The sequence below is a fragment of the Sciurus carolinensis genome, chromosome 1, assembly GCF_902686445.1.
Source record: "Sciurus carolinensis chromosome 1, mSciCar1.2, whole genome shotgun sequence".
NCBI lineage: Eukaryota > Metazoa > Chordata > Mammalia > Rodentia > Sciuridae > Sciurus > Sciurus carolinensis.
The window spans coordinates 120,832,040-120,854,867 of NC_062213.1; positions in this window are offsets into that span (position 1 = coordinate 120,832,040).

Below are 22,828 nucleotides of genomic sequence, written 5' to 3' on the forward strand. Positions count from 1 at the left end.
CTGTATCCATGCCTGGTTGTTCTTTTTGGCTTATTTTTTGTTTTTGGCCTGGACAATGGTGTCTTTGTCTATTATTTAATGACCTTAGTAATCACATTATATCTAGCAAGAAACAGTCTGGGCTTAAGCCACTTCATGAAAGATAAAGATGACATTTCTGACATAGCCTGCTTGAATAAAATGGGTACTGAGATAACTAAAAAATTGTATTAATCCAGGCAGATCTTACACAGAACAATTTTAGAATATTCATAAACTATATGCAAATGAAGTACACATAACCAATGTAACTGGCACAAGATTCAGGCCATGATAAACAGTAAGTAGCAGGATTGCACAGCAAGGGGAAAAAAAGAATGAAGTTTTGCTTCATAATTAGTAACTGACTGCAACATAAAATATTTTTAGAGCTCATAATACTAGTCCCATTATGAAAACAGCATTGAAATATTCTACTGAGGGAGATTAATTAAACATTGTGAAATATACACAGCACCTATACTTAGAGTGTAATTAAGTATTATTGATTTGATGTTTATCTGGGAAACTTCCAAGTAAAAACTCCAGGAAAATGAGGGATTTGCCAATAAAATCTTAAACAACTTAAGGTATACAACGTGGGGGAAATGATGAAACATAGTTGAATGGGCAAATCGAGAATTGTGGTTATAATGTCCATAAAATACATAGGAATTTTTTGGCTCAAAATAATTTGGCAAGTACCAGAGCAGAGGTCAAGACAAGTTGCTTTAGTCGTCCTCCATCAATGCTTGTGACTCTGAGCCAAAAATCAAGGGGATAAATTCTAAATAAATGTCAAAGACAGTAATTATAGGTCAAGTGTCTTGGACAATTTTCCTCAACACAGACAACTGACTAAATATTTTTAACAAACATTTTTCCATGAATGCTTTGGGTGGGGCATTATGCTTCGTAGTCAAAAGAGGAGAATTAATGATGGCAAATTATTTATACTTCAGATATGAAAACTGTCATTTATATTGTTGATAAAAGATAGCATCAAACTTTTAAATTATGAATTCAGAATAGTCATTAAGTTCCCGAAAATTAAGAGAAGTTTAGGTTTAACCTTTGCACATTTTAGGAAACTGCCAAAAATACTATTGCCCCCTCAGAAAAACCCCTCTGAAACACAAACCTTTTTGTAGATATTTCGTTCTGTGAAATTACAAATGTGTAAACTTGATGCTTGATCAAACAGAAAGTTAATCTCATTTAATTTTACTGCCTTTAAAAATCAAAATGAAAACAAACTGTCGATAAATCATAGGTCAGCTCCATTTTGTACAGAACTGTTGTAATATATGATAGGGGTGTGTGTGTGTGTCTCACTACATATATGTATATATATGTATGTACATATGCATATACACATATGTATCTATTTATCACACTAGTAACACATTCACTTATTATATCTGTGAAAGCTCTCTACTGGCTCTGGTCTATCTTCTCTCTTTCATCCACTGTGGTATTGAGATATACAGGAGGTCTGGGCAATTTAGTCCAATGGTTGTCAGGAAGAGAGTAAAAGAAAACTAACTCAAATACAAAGAATGCAATTATCTGACCTTGATGACTTCAGCTTAGTGCTGGATCAGATAAGAACCTTTACAAAAATTTATCAAATACATGATATTTTGCCTTCAGTCCTTTATTGAATTATTTATATCTCCTCTAACAATTTTATCTTTTTTGAAACTACAAAACTCAGAATATCAATTACTCTTCAGTAAAAATTCTGGGAAATCTCAATTAAACTTAGAACAGAAAAAAATGTGCTTACTTGGAAATCCTTACAGAATCTCTAACATTACTCTAATAGCTTTTTTCAACTCTTACATTCTGAGCTTTTAAAGAATCATATGAGGGCTGGGGATACAGCTTGGTTGGTAGAGTGTTTGCCTCACAAACACAAGGCCCTGGGTTCAAATCCCCAGCACCATGACAAAAAAAAAGTTAAAGAATCATATGATATAAAATGTAACACTTTCCAACAATAAGTAGCCTACCTAAGGCATAGAACATTACAAAAATGCATGCCACACACTCTAAACAAAATTTAAGGAATCTGATAAGGATTTTTACCTTTATTTTAAATATAAACTTCTAGATACTACGGAATATCGATAAGAGACTGTAAAGAGCTAGAGTCAATCAATATTAACACATTTGGAAAGTAGCCCTAAGGAAGTAAAGCTGTCAGAGATTCCACAATCAGAATCAAAGTATGATTTCATAAATAATGGTAAAACACTATAGTCACTAGAAAAAGGAAAATGAATCAAAAGGTTATGCCCAGCAAATTACCTTTCTAAACCAAGATGAATGTAACTTACAAGAATTGCTAAAATCACTGCAGTACTCTTCACTTTCCTAAGTCCCAGAAACCTTTCACTGTTTTGGAGGAAAAAAAAAAAAAAAGCATACATGAGGCAAAAACATACATTTATGCATATTTTCTTTGCGTACAAGTATATAAAATTTTGACCAGGATATTTATTTCTGTTTTTATAGGATTCAAAAAATAGGGATATTCATCAACCATCACATTTTGACTTTTAAAGCTCATTTCTTATTTTTCATAGAGACATTTAAATTTGTTTTCCAGCCTAGTCAATATTCACATATTAGTTTAATTTGGAGTGTTTGATTTCTAGAGATCAGATCTCAAAATTAAAAATTGCAGTCACAAATTGCCATGAAATGAAGTCTCACAGATTATTGAATTATTATGTTTGCTTATTGTTGTTATACATATCAGTCATATATAACAAAATCCTTAAACTAGTACATGACATACAATAAGAATTTGATATACGTCATGTTACTTGTGTCATTTATTACTACTAATTCATTTACTATTATCCTATTGTCCATTTGGATTAAAATGATGTTCAAATGATCAAGTTATGTAACATTAGAATTTAAATTTTTATAATAAATATTTTAGATTCAGTGGTGGGTAGACAGCTTCTGGAAAAGTTCCGCTGACCTTCAAATCTTAGGTACAAGGCTCACAGAAGAAATTTAATTCATCTATGTTGACAAGACTTTCCATTTCTTTGTAGGAGACTTAACTTTGTATAATCTAAAGAACAACAACAATAGTCCCTATTTAATTATACATTTTTTATACATCAAGAGGCCATCCTCAAGTTAATTACAAATGCCTTTGACTTTTAATGCTAACCCGTTCTGAACTGATGAGTTTGTGTACATCTGTCCCTCCTTTTCTTGTCTACTGATATTTAGGTAATCATATGAAATCATCATGTTTTTGACTTACAAAAATGGCAATTTCATATGCATCCATCAAATCGATAAGACTTTCCCCAAAACACAATTACGCCACATCATGTTTTTTCAGAAAGTTGCTTTCTGACCTTCCAAAGACAGACACAATAGACCATGAAAAAAGTACCTCCTAACCCAATTTCTATCGATGCTCATGAATGATTACCTTTTCTTATAATCATATCAAAGTACTTAAGTTTATGACAGGATTTCATTTTATTTTTATCTGTTTTACTTTTTAAATGACAAATAAAATTGTCTGTCTTGATAGTGCATACCATGATGCACTGGTATTTGTACACGTTTTGTAATGGCTAACTCAAGCTAATTGAGGTATTTGTTTTCTCACATGTTCATCATGGTTTTGTGGTGAGAATATTTAAAACTGACTCTCAGACAAACCCAAATAATACAGTTTTCTCATACTAGACAAAGGTGCCAAAAACATACAATGGAGAAAAGACAGCCTGTTCAACAAATGGTGCTGGGAAAACTGGAAATCCTAAACCTCTATCTCTCACCCTGCACAAAACTCAACTCAAAATGGATCAAGGACCTCGGAATCAGACCAGAGACCCTGCACCTTATAGAAGAAAAAGTTGGTCCAGATCTTCATCATGTCAGCTTAGGATCAGACTTCCTTAATATGAATCCCATAGCACAAAAAATAAAAGCAGGAATCAACAATTGTTTAGACTCAAACTAAAAAGCTTTCTCTCAGCAAAAGAAAGTATCAGCAATGTGAAGAAAGAGCCTACAGAGTGGGAGAAAATATTTGCCACACATACTTCAGATAGAGCACTAATCTCCAGGATCCATAAAGAACTCAAAAAACTTTACACCAAGAATACAAATAACCCAATCGACAAATGGGCTAAGGAAATGAACAGACACTTCACAGAAGAAGATCTACAAGCAATCAACAGATATATGAAAAAATGTTCAACAGCTAATAAGAAAACGCAAATCAAAACTACCCTAAGATTCCATCTCACCCCAATTAGAATGGCGATTATCAAGAATACAGGTGACAACAGGTGTTGGCAAGGATGTGGGGAGAAAGGTACACTCATACATTGCTGTTGGGGTTGCAAATTAGTGCAGCCACTCTGGAAAGCAGTGTGGAGATTCCTTAGAAAACTTGGAATGGAACCACCATTTGACCCAGCTATCCCACTCCTTGGCCTATATCCAAAGGACTTAAAATCAGCACACTACAGTGATGCAGCCACATCAATGTTCATAGCTGCTCAATTCACAATAGCCAGATTGTGGAACCAACCTACATGCCCCTCAATAGATGAATGGATAAAGAAACTGTGGTATATATACACAATGGAATATTACTCAGCCATAAAGAAGAATAAAATTATGGCATTTGCAGGCAAATGGATGAAGCTGGAGAACATCATGATAAGTGAGATAAGCCATTCCCCCAAAAAAACAAAGGACAAATGATCTCTCTGATAAGCAGATGGTGATACATAGTGGGGGGTGGGAGAGAGGCAAGAATGAAAGAAGGATGGATTATATAGAGGTAAAAGAGGGGTGGGAGGGGTGAGAGCAGTGAGAGTGGTGGGAAGGGTGGGAGGTGTGGGAGGGGTGGTGAGAAGGAAAAATAACAGAATGAGACAAACACCATTACCCTATATAAATGTATGATTACAAAAATGGTATGCCTCTACTTCATGTACAACCAGAGAAACAAGTTGTACCCCATTTGTTTACAATGAATCAAAATAAATGAATAAATAAATAAAAGAATAAAAAATAAAATTGACTCTCAGCAATTTTCAAGCACTCAGCACACTCTTATAGTCACCATGTTCCACAGCAGATACCTGAATTTATTCTTCCTATCTACCAGAAATTTTATATCCCTGACAACATCTTCTCACACCCCCACAGTTTCTGACAGCCACTATTCTACTCTCTGTTTCTGTGAGTTCCACTTTTTGAGATCCCACAAATGACATCATGCAATATTTATCCTTCTGTGCATGATTCTTAGAATAACAGTCTCCAGGTTCATCCACGGAGTCACAAGGACAGCATTTCCTTCTTTATTAATACCGCACAGTACTCCATCATGTACATACACCACATTTTCTTTCTCCATTCATGTGCTGATAGACATTCAGGCTGATTCCATCTTAACTACTGTGAATAACTCTGCAAAGAACAGGGGAGTGCAGAGAACTTTTGGGGAAAGCTCATTTTATTTGCTTTGAGTATATAACCAGAAGGTGAATTGCTGGATCATTTGGCAGTTCTTTTTTATTGTTTCAAGAATCTCCATAGTGGTTTCCACAATGGCTACACCAATTTACAATCCTACAAATAATGTAAAAAGGTAGGTACCCTTTTCTCTATTATCCTTGCCACAATGTGTCACTTTTTGCCTTATTGGTAATTCTCATTTTAACAGATGTAAGGTAGTACCTCAATTTGCATTTCTATGATGATTAGTGATATGTGACATTTTTTATATACCTGTTTGTTACTTTCATGTCTTCTTTTTAGAAATGACTTTTCAGGCCCTTTGTCCATTTTTCAGTTAGATTATTTGTTTTCTTGCTATTGAGCTCTTTGGGTTCTTCATACATTTTGGATTTTAACTGTTATTAAATAGATGGTTCAAAAAACAGACATATATACCAATGGAACAGAGTAGAGAACCCTGAAGTAAATCCACATGTCTATCCAACTGATGTTTGGAAAGGTACCAAGAACACACAATGGGGAAGATAGTCTCTTCAATAAATAGTGTTGAGAAAACTGATGGGCACATGCAGAAGAATGAAATTTAGACCTTTATCTCTCACCACATAAAAAATCAACTCAAATGGACTAAGGATTAAATGTAGATCTGTAATGATTAAAAACACCAGAACAAGGAACAGATTCTCAACAATGGTCTTGGCTAACATTTTTTGAAAATGACCCCAAAAATACAGGTAACAGAAGCAAAATTAGATGGCATTGCACTGAGTTTAAAAAGCTTATACATGGTAAAAGACAAAAAAATCAATAGAAGAGAGAGGCATGGAATGAGAGAAAACATTTCTGAATATGACAGTGTATTAGAAAAAAGACTGAATTCTGCTTTTAACAGTCTTATTTTGCTAAGTGCCTGGTTGTTTCACATGCCTAGTTTGTTTTTCATGAATATAAATGCACTTTTTTTTTTTCCAGTGTTAGGGATTGGACCCAGGGCCTTGACGCTTGTGAGGCAAGCACTCTACCAAATGAGCTACCTCCCCAGCCCTAGATCCACTTAAGTTTTTAGAGGTAATATTCATTGAATAGAAAAATAACATTTGGCAGAGACCATTTACTTGAATACCTGGGGCAGAAGTAATTTTTTTTTTGTTTTTTAATGCAAGTCTGGAGATAAATGTAGCACAGATTCTTGTAAGATAGACTCTAAAGAAGCAAGTGATGCATGACAGTCAAGATGTTTGGGAAAACAGAGATGAGAAAATATACACAAGCTTGCCCTTTATAAAAGGGGACTTTGTGCAGAGCACTGTTAAGGAGAAGAATATAAAGCCTAGATCATCACACAGAGAGACAGAGAGACAGAGAGAGAGAGAGAAAATATGGAATGGGTATTCCTGCAGGCAGAATGAGCTATTGGCTACAGTCTGTAAAAAACTGTGATTAAAGATGTGAAGCAGACTAATAAGTATTTCCACTTAAGGTCAAGCTGTACCAGGGGTGTTATCAATCAGCCTTTGTACATCTCGGCTCCAAAATGACATCTATGGTCACATTGGACATGCTCAATCAGACCATCCTGATGTTATCCATGCAGACATAATTCAATGGAGAAATGTACAGCTAACATTTCTCAATCCAAATCACTCAAAGAATTCATCACATAAACCCAAAGGACTTAAAATCACCATACTATAGTGACACAGCCATCAGTGTTCATAGCAACTCAATTCACAACAGCTAAGCTATGGAACCAACCAAGGTGCCCTTCAATAAACAAATGGATAAAGAAAATGTGGTACATATACACAATGGAATATTACTCAGTCACAAAGAATGATATTATGCATGTATTTGCCAGTAAATGGATGGAACTGAAGCCTATCGTAAGTGAATTAAGCCAATCCCAGGAAACCAAAAGCCCAATGTTCTCTCTGATATGCAGATGCTGACTCACAACAGGTGGGAGGGAGGAAGGAGTGGGGTTTCACTGGATTGGACAGGGAAGAATAGGGGGAAGGGAGAGGGATGGGAATGGGAAAGATGGTAGAATGAATTGGACATAACTTTCCTATGTTCATATATGAATACACAATTAGTGTAATTCCATAGCATGTACAACCACAAGAATGGGAAGTTATAGTCCATGTATGTGTCATATGTCAAAATACATTCTACTGTCATGTATAACAAAAAAGAACAAAAGAAGTTTCATATTAGAATTTTAGAGAAAAAAGACTGAAGGAATTTCAGGTGTCGTATCAGAATTCCCAACAAGCATCAAGAACAAAGAAATCAAGGACTGAATTTAAGAGTGTCCTCTGGAGAGAGCCTTTGTCAACCATGCCTGAAATCAACTTGTTAGTTTAACATTTTTTTTAAAAGTTATTTAAAATCCAGACGACTTTCTAACAGGGTCTATAACAGAAACTAGCAACAATTGAGAAATGAAATGATTTGGAAATTAATAGTTAATGACTTACTTTGCTTCAACAGAGATCACAATATCAATATGAAGATTTGTCTTCATTTGTAGCCGATTTCTATCTTGCTACTTAATTTGAAAGAAACAATTTCAGTAAAAACTTGTCTAAAACACCGGTGCAATATGTTAAAGTTAAAACAACTCATTTTCTAATAATTATAGACCACTAAATCTATTATCCATGCTGACCAATAAGGCAGTAATTCTACTTCAATTGAGACTGGCAACAGCTTTGTCAATGCCAGTGCCTTAAGAAGCCTTATAACAATTCTATCTAACTTCTAATCTATTTCCTCTAATAGATGTTTAAAGACAAATAGATGGTATATCAATAATGCAAGCATTTTATATGAAGATATTTTAGAAAACACTCCTGATTGAATAATATAATTCTGACCCTTGGCACATGCCTGTAATCCCAGTGGCTCTGGAGGCTGAGATAATTCAAGTTCAAAGCAAGCCTCAGTATCAGCAAGGTGCTAAGCAACTCAGTGTCTCTAAATAAAATATAAAAAAGGCTGGGGATGTGGCTCAGTGGTTGAGTGCCACTGATTTCCATCCCTGGTACCAACACACATACACACACACACACACACACACACACACATTTTTCATTTTTCTGACCTTTGGATGACTATAGTTTGATTCTTTTCCAATTGATGACTGGATGCCTTGCCTAGTATGGCTTACTAGTACATAGCTACATGAAGAATGAAATTAGATCTTCAGTGGTGAACAACAATTTAAAAGTCATTCTTTTAACCGTCATGTTAATAAAAATTACAGGAGTCACTTAACGTATGGACAGGAAATCTTAAAAGGCAATAGATTATGCCTGAATTCAGCTGCAAATGAAATGAACTGTTCAATTAAAGTCTATGGAATCTGTTATTCTATTTACCCAATGCTCCTGAGAATTTTTGACATCTTCTCTTTTCATTCAGTCTATCCCCTAAATTCCTTGGTCCTTCGTTTACCCTCATATCCCCAAAGACTTTACTTATGCTGATAATACTTGGAATCATACACAGAAAAAAAGAACTAGCTCCCTCACTCCTTTCAGGTATCTGATCAAATGTCACCTTAATAAGAATGGCTTTTCCTAACTAACCCACAGAAAAGAGAAATAACCCATCCCACCTTCCAAAACTCCTTTCCCCTTTACTTGCTTAATTTTTCTCCATAATACTTAGTATCACTAGCATACCGTGAATCTATTTGTGTGTCACCATCCCATCCCTAACAACATGTTGAGTTCATTGCTACAGCCCTAACATTTAGAGCAGTATCTGGAAAGTAATAGGTGATTAACACAACACATTCTCTCTCTCCCATACACACACTCGGTTGAAAGTATAAGCTTCATTAGACAGTATGGATGGCTTTGGGCCAAGCAATGCATTATGCACTCAGACTGCATCAAACAAGACTTAAAAATACCTCATCTGAAAGACAGTAGTAGGATTAAAAAATAATTTTTAATGTTCAAAAACTTATAAAAAATAAAAATTACAATACACTCTCTGAAAACAGAAAAGACAGCAATTTGGCTTGGATGCTCGGGAGACCTCTATGAAGGATGCAGCATTTGAGTAAAACCTGCAACAAAGAGGATTCCTACATGAAGATGCAGGTGAATGCCATCTATCAACAGGAAGAAGACCAACAGTCAAGGTGTGGAGAAAAGAGAGCGGAGACAATGTGGGGAACGATCCATTGCTTGATAAAGGTTAAAGCTAAGGTAACTTCAAAACAAATTTTACATAAAGAACCACACTAGATCTTTGAGATGTAATGTTAGGTCATTTATTCATTGACTTCATATTCTTTGAATGAATGAGCTCAATGCAATGAACTCTCCTCTTAGCACTGCCTACACAGTGTCCCAGAGATTCTGATATGTTGTATCAGTGTTCCCATTTACCTGAAGTTTTTATTTCATCCCTGATTTCTTCTGCTATCCATTCAACATTGAATAGTATATTATTTAGTCCAGGTGTTGGGGTAGTTTTTATTTTTTATTTTCAAGCAATGAAAGAGAAGAACCATCAAAGGTTACCAATCAAGAACAGCTCAGGACCAGACAGATTCTCAGCCCAGTTCTACAAGACCTTCAAAGAAGAATTAACACCAATATTCCGCAAATTATTCCATGAAACAGAAAAAGAGGGAACCCTTCCAAACTCATCCTATGAGGCTAGTATCACCCCGATACCAAAACCAGACAAAGACACATCAAGGAAAGAAAACTTCAGACCAATATCACTGACAAACACAGATGCAAAAATTGTCAATAAAATTCTGGCAAACCACATACAAAAACAGATTTAAAAGATAATGCACCACAATCAAGTGGGGTTCATCCCAAGGCTGCGAGGATGGTTCAACATATGGAAATCAATAAATGTTATTTACTTATCACATCAACAGACTTAAAGACAACAATGATATGATTGTCTCAATAGATGCAGAGAAAACACTGGACAAAATACAGCACCCCTTCATATTCAAAACACTAGAAAAACTAGGAATGATAAGAACACACCTTAACATTTTAAAAGCTATCTATGCTAAACCCAAGGCCAGCATAATTCTAAACAAAGAAGAATCAAAAGCATTCCCTCTAAAAACTGGAACAAGACAAGGATGCCCTCTTTCAACACTTTTATTCAACAATATCCTTGGAACTCTAGCCAGAACAATTAGAAGAAAGAAATTAAAGGTATACATATAGGTAAAGAAGAACTCAAGCTATCACTATTTGCCAATGATATGATTCGATATTTAGCACATCCAAAAAATTCCACCAGAAAACTTCTAGAATAAATGAATTCAGCAAAGTAGCAGGATATAAAATAACCACCCATAAATCAAACATGTTCCTTTGTATCAGTGAACTGAAAGAGAAATTAGGAAAACTACCTAATTTACAATAGCCTCAAAAAAAACAAAAAACCCAATTGGGAATCAATCTAACAAGAGGTTAAAGACTTCCATAATGAAAACTATAGAACAATAAACAAAGAAATTGAAGAAGACCTTAGAAGACGGAAAGACCTCCCATGTTCTTGGACAGGCAGAATTAATATTGTCAAAATGGCCATACTACCAAAAGCATTATACAGATTTAATGCAATTTCTATGACATTCATAAAGAAATAGAAAAAACAATCATAAAATTCATTTGGAAAAATAAAAGACACAGAATAGCCCAAGCAATCCTTAGTAAGGAAAGTGAAGCAGGCAGCATAACAATACCAGACCTTAAACTATACAAAGAGTCACACTAACAAATAGGCATGGTATTGGCACCAAAACAAAGACCAACGGTACAGAACAGAAGACACAGAGACAAACCCACATAAATACATTTATCTCATACTAGAAAAAGGCACCATAAACCTACATTGGACAAAAGACAGCCTCTTCAACAAATGGCTGGGAAAACTGGAAATCCATATGCAGCAAAATTAAAATAAACCCCTATCTCTCACCCTGCACAAAAACTCAACTCAAAATGGATCAAGGAACTAGAAATTAGACCAGAGACCCTGCACCAAATAGAAAAAGTAAGCCCCAATATTCACCATGTCGGCTTAGGACCAGACTTCCTTACAAGACTCCCAAAGTGCAAGAAATCAAAGCAAGAATCAATAAATGGGATGGATTCAAACTAAAGAGCTTTTTCCACAGCAAAGAAAACAATAACTTGAAGAGACAGCCTACAGAATGGGAGAAAATCTTAATACACCCACTTCAGATAAAGTAGAATTTATAAAGAACACAAAAAACTTAACACCAAAAATACAAATGACCCAATCAATAAATGGGCTAAAGAACTGACACTTCACAGAAGAAGACATACAAGCTATCAACAGACATATGAAAAAATATTCAACATCTCTTGTAATTAGAGAAATGCAAATAGAAGTCCTATGATTTCATCCCACTCCAATTACAATGGCTATTATCAAGAATACAAGGGGGTGGGAGGGGGGCAAGAATGGAGGAAGGAGGGACTATTCAGAAGGATAAGAGGGTTGGGAGGGGTGGGGGGAAGAAAAAAATAACAGAATGAATCAAAAACTATTACCCTAGGTAAATGTATGATTACACAAATGGTATGCCTCTACTTCATGTACAAACAGAGAAACAAGATGTATCCCATTTGTTTACAATAAAAATGAATTAAAAAAATACAAGCATCAATAGGTGTTGGTGAGGATGTGGGGGAAAAGGTACAATGATTCATTGCTGGTGGGATTACATATTGGTGCAATCACTCTGGAAAGCAGTATGGAGATTCCATAGAAAACATGAAATGGATCCATTTCACACAGCTATCCCTCTCCTTGGCCTAAACCCAAAGAATTTAAAATCAGCATCCTACAGTCACACAGTCACATCAATGTTTACAGCAGCTCAATTCACAATAGCAAGATTGTGGAACCAAACTACATGCCCTTTAATAGATGAATGGATAAAGAAACTGGTATATATACATAATAGAATATTACTCAGACATAAAGAAGAATAAAATTATAGCATCTGCAGGTAAATGGATGGAGGTGGAGAATATCATCCTAAATGCAATAAGCCAATCCCCAAAAACCAAAGGCCAAATGTGTTTCTCTGATAAGTGGATGTTAATACTTATGGGGGGGGGGGCTGTTAGAGAAGAATGGAGGAATGTAAAGAAAAATGAGGGTAGGGGGTGGGGAAGGAAAGATGATGGAATGAGACAAACATTATCCCATGTACATGTACATACATGATTACACAAATGGTATGACTCTACATCATGTAAAACCAGAGAAATGCAAAGTTGTACTCCATTTGTGTACAATGAATCAAAATTCACTCCACTATCAGGGGTAACTCAATAGAAATATAGGCAACTATCAAAGACTAATAGAGTTATGCAAAATGACCCAGAAACCATCATCAATATAGTACCAGAATATTTTGGCCATAATTGTGATAACTATAGGGGATTGAAATAAACTGCATTGAATCCTTGAGCTCACAAAATTACTAATATTTTTAAAACCTCAATTTTAGTTTAAAAAATAAGACAGAAGCACTTTACTATTTTGAACACAAGGATAAAGGGGAAGAATCAGTAGTAAGTTATCTTTTTGTTCCCCTAAAAAATCCTAACTCCACGTAACCAAATAGGTAATAAAAGAAGTTTCTCTTCTTAGAATAAATACTTCCAGCAAATATACAAAGAGAAAATGATAGGATTTGATTACCATATTCAGTTGTTGTAGGCATCACAAAGGAAAGGAAATCAGACCTACATCTTCTGAGGAAAGTCACCATGAAGAAATCTTTATAAAATCCCATCTAAACGTGGATAAGTCTGTAGGGATAACTAATGATTTCCAGAGGATACAAGGAACAGAGAAGTATCTCAAATGATGCCATATGCATGCAATCATCAAATTGCACACCTTATGAAACCACATAGGACAAATGCATAGGGCAGGATAAACTGCATCTTCAAGATAAAATGCAAGGGGAAGTTGGGAATATGTTTGGGAGCACTGGTAAATTGGGAGACTTAGGGACATATCAATGAATCTCAATCACTATCTTTTATGAATTCCACTTTAAAGAAATTAACAATAAAAATTATGAGAGGGAATTATGAAAAGAGAAGACACTGACATGATTAATATGTCATGTCTGAAATTTGTTTCAAAACAATCAAGGGACTAGAGAGGAAATGGATTAGGTATAGAAAAATAGGGCTGTCCCCTTATAACTGCTCATCAGGGACATGTGTAGACCTATTTAATTATGCAGTTCTCTTCCATTTTATGTATGCCTAAAAATCTCCAAAATAAAATGTCAAGAAATAAAAGGTCTTCAAAATTAAGTTCATGATAGCTTTAACACCAAAGTTGGGAGGAGGATGAATGAACTGAAGAAGGTTTTGTAAACCTAAGGTCATCTGGAAAGAAGTGTGAAATATAATTTACAACAGGCTAATAAATCAAGGTTACCTGCTATAATATTTAGAATAATAATATAAAAATAATTAAGGGGGTATAACTTACAGAGTGGAAACTGCGATATCATACGGAAAGTTAATCTTAAAAGGGAAAGAGAAAAGTGCAAAATTAGAACAAATAGAAAAATAGCAAACATGTCGATATAAATTCAAATATATCCTTAATTAAAGGTGAAGAGATTATCACGATTAAAGACAAAGACTTTCACAATGTAGTTTGAAAAGATTACATGTTGCACAAAGCATACTAAGTATTAACAAATGGAATCATCAAAATTAAAATTAAAAAAATACCACACAAACACTAATCAACAGGAACTTAGATCAGCAATATTAAGGACAGAAAAAGTTTTTAAGACAAAAATAGTTACTAGTTCTAAAGATATATCATATTCGTTAAAGGATGAATACACAGGAAAACTGCAATAATTCCAAGTTTGTATTTACTAAACACGATTGCTCAAATATGAAAAACAAAAATTTAAATAACTAAAAGGATAAGCAGATGAATCCATAATCATCATTCACCTATCTAAATAACTGTTGAAAATGATAAAAAAAAATGATGCAAAAGATTGGACAAATCAATTAGAAATTTTTGGCTGCTTGATACATAAAGAAAACCACTCTGAACAACAGAATACACCATTTGTCAACTGCCTATAGGAACACTTACAAAAATTGACCAATACAGGCTATTAAAATGTCTCACCACATTTTAATTCATTTAATTATTATAATTGTGTTTATTAAGCTAAAATCAATTTTTAAAACTTGGAAATTCACTAACAAACTTCAAAAAACCAATAGGTCAAAGAACTATCAAAATAAATTAGAAATGTTTATCTGCTACAACCCACACAGCACAAAACAGTTCTCCAAGCACAGGTGGTGAGTCAGATTAGGAAAATCAGAAAATATAATTAGGAAAATAAAAAATAAAGACAAAGAATCAATTAAAAGTGAAAGCAAGAAGTTTGGGGGAGAACTCTGGTCTGAGTCTGTGGAAAACTGAAAGACAGAAACCAATCAAGTCTAATATCACACCTGTTTGTAATGAAGAAAAGAAAGACGTTCCAGCAACTCAGGGGCGCTGAGGTAGGAGGATTACAAGTTCAAAGCCAGTCTCGGCAACTCAGCAAGACTCTCAAAACGTAAAATTTTAAATTTTAAGAGAAAATGGGCTGGGGATGTAAGTCAGTGGCAAAGTATCTCTGGTTTCAGTCCCCAGTGCTTTGGGGAAAAAAAAAAAAAAAAAAAAAGAATAGGACAAATCCTTAACCAAAAAACTTGAACAGTCCCTCCAGACAAATGGGCTGTCTTTAAAGAAGTCAGAGACTGACAAAGAGTCAGCCCCATCCGACCTGGCCGTCATCGGTCTCTCTCAGAGCCCAGTGCTTTGAAGGCTTCCTTTGGGTGGAAAAAAAATTAGAGTGGCCTTTGTTCAAGCCTCCTCACTCTCTTTTAGCTGACAAGTCTTAAAAAGAAAAAAAAAAAAAAGAAAAAATTAGAGGTTTGCCTGTTTTTCCTCAGTCAGAAGCTGTACGGCTTCTAGAATTCATCTTGAAGTCCCAATTTCAATCTCTTTCTCACAGCACAAACATATCAATGACTGTCCCATTATACACACACCTGAACTATATTTACAAAATGTGAGTATAAATTATCCTGCAAATTATATTAACACTGTGAATAAATTTAAAGATGTTTGTGTGAGACAGCAAACCAGCCTGTTTCTAAACACCAAGGCCAACATGATATCAATGCCAAGTTAGTTCAGCCGGGAGCCTGGCACTGTGCTAGGCACTGAGGAAAAGCCAGCCTGACTCTGTGCAACTGCTGCTGCTGCTTTTGGAGGCAGAAAAAGGGCAGATGCTAGCAATTTAATATGGCTCACCTCACACAAAAATGAATCACACAGACCCTGGGTTCAAGGAGTTTACCGTTCAGGAGAGAGGACTAATACGTTAACCAACCAAGGTGAAACAAGGACTTTAAAAGGTACCAGCCATGTGTTGAGGAGGCTAGGGTATTAGGGTCAGATGCTGTAAGGAAGTAGTTTCTGTCTTTTGTTAAAAAACAAAATAAACAATTACAAAAGCAAAAAAATAAAAAATTAAAAGTGAAAGCGAGACTCCATAGGTGACCCAGTTCTGATGGAGTCTGGTTCTAACAGTGAGTGAGGTTCTACATGTTCATTTTATAGATTTTAAACATCAAAGGGATTCACTGTGCAAAGACTTCTTGATGTAAACAGGAGGAAATTGTGAGCAAAACAGCTTAGCTGGGGACTTATCAGTCTATGCCCACCTCTTCTATCTCAGGGCAGTTGTGATTTGATTTCAAGGCTTTTGAACTAGTAGATTCCATGACAAGCATGGAATTCTCTGCCATCTGCCACTGGGCATCCCCTTGAAGCCCTTGCACTGAAGGCTTCTCAGGAGAGATATTCCACTGTCAAGCATTATAGAGTTAAAAGCAATGATTCATTTGCAGCTCCAACGAAATGATCTTAAAAATGTACTAGAACTTGAGGGATGAGGCTGAAGCTGAAGTCAAACAGAGCCACAGACTTAAATTGATTTTAGAAAATATGAATTCTAGAAACTCATTTTTAAAATGCCTCATTCATAAAGTTAGGAAAAGAGTGAAACAAAAAGTAGGGAAATAGTATACAGGTTTGGAGTGGGAAGAAGGTGGAGGTTGATGATAAAAGGATATAGAATCTGTTTTGTGTTCTTTAAAAGACAAAAAAAAAAAAACCTACAGCATAGCAAAGCACATACAGTTAATAACAGAATATTGTACACTGAAAAATTCCTGACAGTAAATTTCAAATATGTCTACCACAACATCACCAAAATTTTAAGTATTTGAGGGGATGGATATTTTAACTAGTTTGATTTGATTCTTCCATGCCACATTCATAAATCACAACATCATTCTGTACCTTATAAATCATATGATTATAAACTGTCAATATATAATGAAAAAAATTACACAGCAATTTTAGAAACAAGAACAAGCACACAAGAGAGAAAATACAGTGCCATAATTTGATTATCAAGTAGAAGGCAAATCTAACTAAAAATTGGGATAAGGAAGAAATATCAACATTTAGACTAAAAATTGGAAAGGCATCACTTAAAGAAAAGGATGACAATGCAATATAAGAAAATACTACAAATAGTTTCATGCCAATACATTTGAAAATGCATATCAAGTGAGCACAATTCTTGGAAAACTTATTTTTCCAAAACTGATGCAAGAAAACTTTTTAAAACCTCAATAGTGCTATGTCTAATGAAACTGAATATATATTGAAGATATTTTTACAATATACTCCAGATTCAAATGTCATCACTGATGAGTTCTCCAAATATCATGAAAGAAATAACACCAATCATATGCAAATTCTTCCTCAGAATAGGAAAAATAAAAAGGAATATTTCCCAGTTTGTTTTAGCAAGCTAGCACTTTCTCAATTCCAATACAGCAATGACATAATAAGAAAAAATTATAGGACAAAGACTTGTCAAGATCACAGATTTTTCTTTAAAGAAACTATTTTGTCAGTTTGATTTCAGGCATGTAAAACTGATTTAACATTCAAAATTCAATCATTGTAGGCCATCACCTTAATAGAATTAAGAGGAAAATAAAAATTACTTCCACATATATGGGGAAAGTATTGAATAAAAGTTAGTGTACTTTCAGGATAAAAAATGGTTTAGCAAAGTAGAATAGAATAAAACTTCCTTAACTAGCATTTCCGAAAAAAAAAAAAGTCCTATGGATAGCTGTTTTAGTAAAATACAGGCAGTTTTCTCATGTGATGAGAAAAAGATACCACTACGACTATGGCTTTTTGATATTACGCTAGAGGTTCTTGGCAAATGAAACAGGGCATGAAAGAATGTGTATGGGCTGGGGATGTGGCTCAAGTGGTAGAGCACTTGCCTGACTTGTGTGAGGCACTGGATTCCATCCTCAGCACCACATAAAAATAAAAAAATAAAGGTAGTGAGTTCATCAACAACTTAAAAAAATTCAAAAGAGAATGTGTATCTAGAAACACAAGAAATACAACAATATTTGCAAGACATACTGTTGTGCACACAGAATATTCAAAATATCTACAATATATTTCTGATATATATACACACACACACACACACACACACATACACACACACTTATTTGAAAATTGAGATATATGCATATATATGTATGTATATGTGTCCTTCTATTTCTCTAACTTGCTGGATCATGGCCAAACTGACATTTCTGGAAGGTGGAAAACAAAAGACAATTTCTTCACAAAAGCGTGTGGAAATAATTGATATTCATACGAAGATGAAGGAATCTTGTTCACTACATGTACCACACAAAAGTCAATTCAAAGAGTATTAAAAACTAAACCTAAGGGGTAAAACAAAGCAAAGCAAACAAGACAGAACAAAAATTCCTGAAGAGACAGAGGCTGTCTTCAAAGGCCACAGAGCAGGTGAAGATTTCTTGAGCAGACAGAAAAAGCACAAACCAAAATAACTGTGAGGTGTCTGGGAACTTAGAGATCACCCATCCCCATTCCCTCCTCATAAATGAGGAGATCAGACTACAAAGGATACTATTCTTATACAGAACGGACACCTCCAGGAAGCTAAACATATACTGCATTATCTCCACTTTGCAGACACTGAGACCTTTAGTAAGTCACCCAGAGTGTCAGGACTGGCACATGGAGAACTGGGACTCTAACAGAAGCCTAAGTCCAGAGCCTGCACTCTAAACCTCCATCATTCAAAAAACACTGGAAGCTAAAATTTCAAGTTCTACATTTTAGTTTAACTTCAAGTAACCGAAGAGTTACAACATCTAAGAATTTTCTCCAAAACCAACATGCAGATTTTTGGCCCTTGCTATTAAGGAATAAACATTTAAATTCAAATCTACACTTTCTAAATAAAGTTCCTCAAACAACTTTATAACATTGTCTCCCTTTTTAAAACCGGTAGCACTCGCTGTTGTGTATTACATGTACTTTATTTTACAATTCCTATTATACGTAGTTTCACAGGTAAACATTTTATTCCAAATTGAATTGCCCTGACAAGTCTTCCTTAAGTAAACTAACAATGCTTTATCATTTGGGGGATACTTGATGTGCATTACACATTTATTAAACAAATCTTATTCATCTTTTGTGACCTTTATCTGCATGTTATTTTCAGGATTTTACTCCAGAATTAGAACAGTCCTCATCATTTTGCTTTATATTTTGTATTGGTGGGGGCAGCGCGTTTCCGTGTCCCTTGTGGAGCTTCATGTGTGTTGGTGAGCAGCGAACACGACTCTACACGTGGTGTTTAAAGAACCAACGTTTGTAGTAGGACAGCGTTGTGATGAAATCAGTTCACAAGTGATTTTCAGACATTTTATCCCAGAATTAAAGGACAGCTTTGGATTTTGCATTTTACTTATTATTTTGCTCAGCTGTTAACAGAGATTAAATAACAAGTAATCAGAGCTACGTAAAAAGACCCTTCCAAATGAGGTTCAGGCGCTGAAGAGATCCGTCTGTGTCCACTGTTTTCACTAAATTACGTTACTGAGTGAAAAAACAAAAAACCTCCCAGGCCTCCTATCCTACGTGGGGCCATGCATTTCCCTAACTGACAGATGGTCAGTTCCACAATCCAGTCCACCCTACGAGTTTGCTACTTAGCACTTGTTTGCGGCACTTTAAGCCGCACTGTCTGATCCCTGAAAACTTGAAATGTGCGCTTTACAGCCCACGGGGTAGTGTTTTTAATGCGCATTAACTGGCGACAGTGGAGGACGAGGATAAAGACGCCTTAATTAATTGCCACATATTACAGGTGCACTCGGGAGAGTGCGACGAAGGGGCACGATTCTGAAACGAGGAGCGGGAATTTCTCAGGCTTGTCGTCATGAAACACGCTCTTTAACACAGTATTTTAGATATGCTCATTTGTAAAATGAGATTAATTAAATCGACCATCTGGCTTCCATGGAGACCGCCGGGAGGACCGTTTATAAAAACGCAGTGAGACCTACCTTAACCTGGGTGGTGCGCCATTCTGGGCGAAGCAAGGTGGGCGCCAGGACCCGAGCGTCTTCCTCGCTCCGGCCTCGACCGCCCCTGAACACGGACGCGGCTGGGGGTCGGTTCCGGAGCCGCCGTGCGGTTTCCACCGGCGCGGAGGAGGCGGTGGCCGTGGTGGCCTCCACGCTTTCCGCTCTCCGCTGCCCGGCCTGGGCCTGGGCCCATGTGACTCTAAGCCGCGGAACCCGCCGCCACCACAGCAGCCGCCCGCCAGAATCCGCAAGGTCGCAGCAGGACTAGTCCAAGCGCGAGGTTCCTCAGGCAGCCAGGCCCCGCTCGCGGAGAAGGCAGCGCCGCCAGCGTCCGGATCGGCCCCGCCCACCAGCTACGGCCACGAAGCCCCCCCCAGGCCCCGCCCCCCGGCGACCCTCCCTCCCCGGCCCCGCCCAGGACACCTCCTCCTGAGCCGCCGAGCCGCGGAGGCAGGATCACACCCCCAAAAGCCGCAAGCTGCTATAATACTTATCTGCAACTTCGCCGTCATGCTTAGATGCACATTAGGTTAGATGTTCCACTTTGAAAGCATGAGAGTGTCAAGGTTTTTGAATGGCATATGCCATTTCTGAAAAATGTATGTGGATGCTAAGTATTGCTTTGTACCAGCAACTGCCCCATTCTTTGAAAAAAAAATTCAAATCGAAGTAGTTGAGGATTTGTTTGGCTTTATAGGAAGCAATCTGGTGCTAAGTAGTTTTAAATGGTTTTGTAAGCAAAGCTGAATTGTAGCTCTTCATTCAGAAATATATATTAAGACTATGGAATAGGAGTTAAGACTTGGCAGGGGGAGAACATGGGTTTGGTTTATAGATCTTTTATAGCCCTATGAGCTATCTTTTTCTTGAAAGTTTTTGAAAAAAGTGGAAAGATCATTTTGTTGCATTTCCCCTATTCTTGTTTTTAAAAGAACGACAAATTCCAAACCCTACATATGGCTTGTATTGAACTTTTATATTTGAATTAAAGATTGTTAAACATGAAAAAAAGTGTACCTTAAACTTCTTTGAGATGATTGATGAGGGAGAGTGACATATAAGTAAAAAATGTTATTACTACAAACTACAGATTTCTAATGGCAAGATTTTACATTAATCATAGAATAAAGATAATGAAGAGAATTGTATTGAATACCATCTTATTGTGAATTCTTGGCACTTCTACCCATTTGTATACTATTCAAGACCCTTCATAGCCTTATGAATAGATTTTTAAATATATGTATGTACGGATATATAGCATACATATATTATAGCATCTTGTACTTTCTATTTTGAATGTCTATATAATGTAAAATCTGTTGGAAGAGTGGATGTTTAAAGCATAGGGTTAGACATTAGACATTCCCTTAGTGGAGAGAGAAAGAATGGTGAATAATTAAAAGGGTATTAAAAATCCAAAGATGTACTAATTAAGATATTTTCTCATGCTTGTTGCTGACTATGTTCAAATTAGCTGAAGGAAGAACTTTTGGTTTACATCCTGGCAAGTGGAAGCTTTTTTAAATTATCAAGTTGAGAAAGTATTTGAACAATATGTTCCCCAAACACTATTTAGATGTTTTCTACAAGATTTTCATGACTTAGAAAGCCCCACTAGGTTTGTGCACATCTTAAGTGGCTCTGCAGTAGAATCCATTGTTGAAAATGATTGTGTGTACTGGCCCTCTATAGATCTGTCCTCATTGGATGTTCAGACTCTGCATCTAATTCATACCTGAGTCATGCCTGAGGACATATGCAGAATAGTAATAGGAACCCAAACCCAATGGGATAGATGGGAGGGAAGATGCACTTGTTAAGCCATTGGCCAGGGACATCACAACTCTTACTTTGTTTTAATGAGCTTTCAGTGCTTTGGTTGAATAGTGTAGATTTGAAGATCCAATGAGTGAGTCATCTCAAAACTCACTGCTTTTCACTTAACTCTTTCACCAGGCTTTCTTTTCCTTCATAACATCCGGGGGTGTTTGGACATGTTTGAATGGAGGGAATTAATGGAAAAAAAATCACACCTCTAAAACACAGTATACTAAATATGTGAAAAGGACTTCTTAAAAATCATTTTGTAATTTACTGTCAGTAAATGCAATAAAAATGTGGGCTGTATAGGGAGATCAATGTTTTGCTTGTTTTTGTGTTTTTAAAAAAAAGATGAAAACAAACTGGTGATACAAATGGTAGGCTGGTTCACAAATACATTATAATTTCTCTGAGATGTTTTTACCAAATTCCATTTTTTTGACAACTGGAGAAGATCTAGCCTTATAAATGGTAAAAATTCTTGTCAAAATAACACAAAGTATTATTTTCTTTTTTTTCATATTTGAGATTTTATTGGCTGTATTGAAAATCAGTACACAGACATTTCACTTTGTACACAATTCTTAACACACATACCGGAAATCTAAAAAACCTTATAATGTGATTCTTTTTCAGGTATTCCAGTGACTTTCCAGCTTTGAATTTGGAGGCAAATTTTTCTTAATAGAATATCGAGTACCAGTATCTTTGAATGCTGTTATTATTTAGGTCCCACTTTCAAAACTTTGTCACACACACTACATACTCAAACTATCAATCTTTCATAGCACATTAAAAAGCATTAGGAAAACTAAGACTTCCACAACCCAAAGTGTTACAGAATACACACGATTCTGACA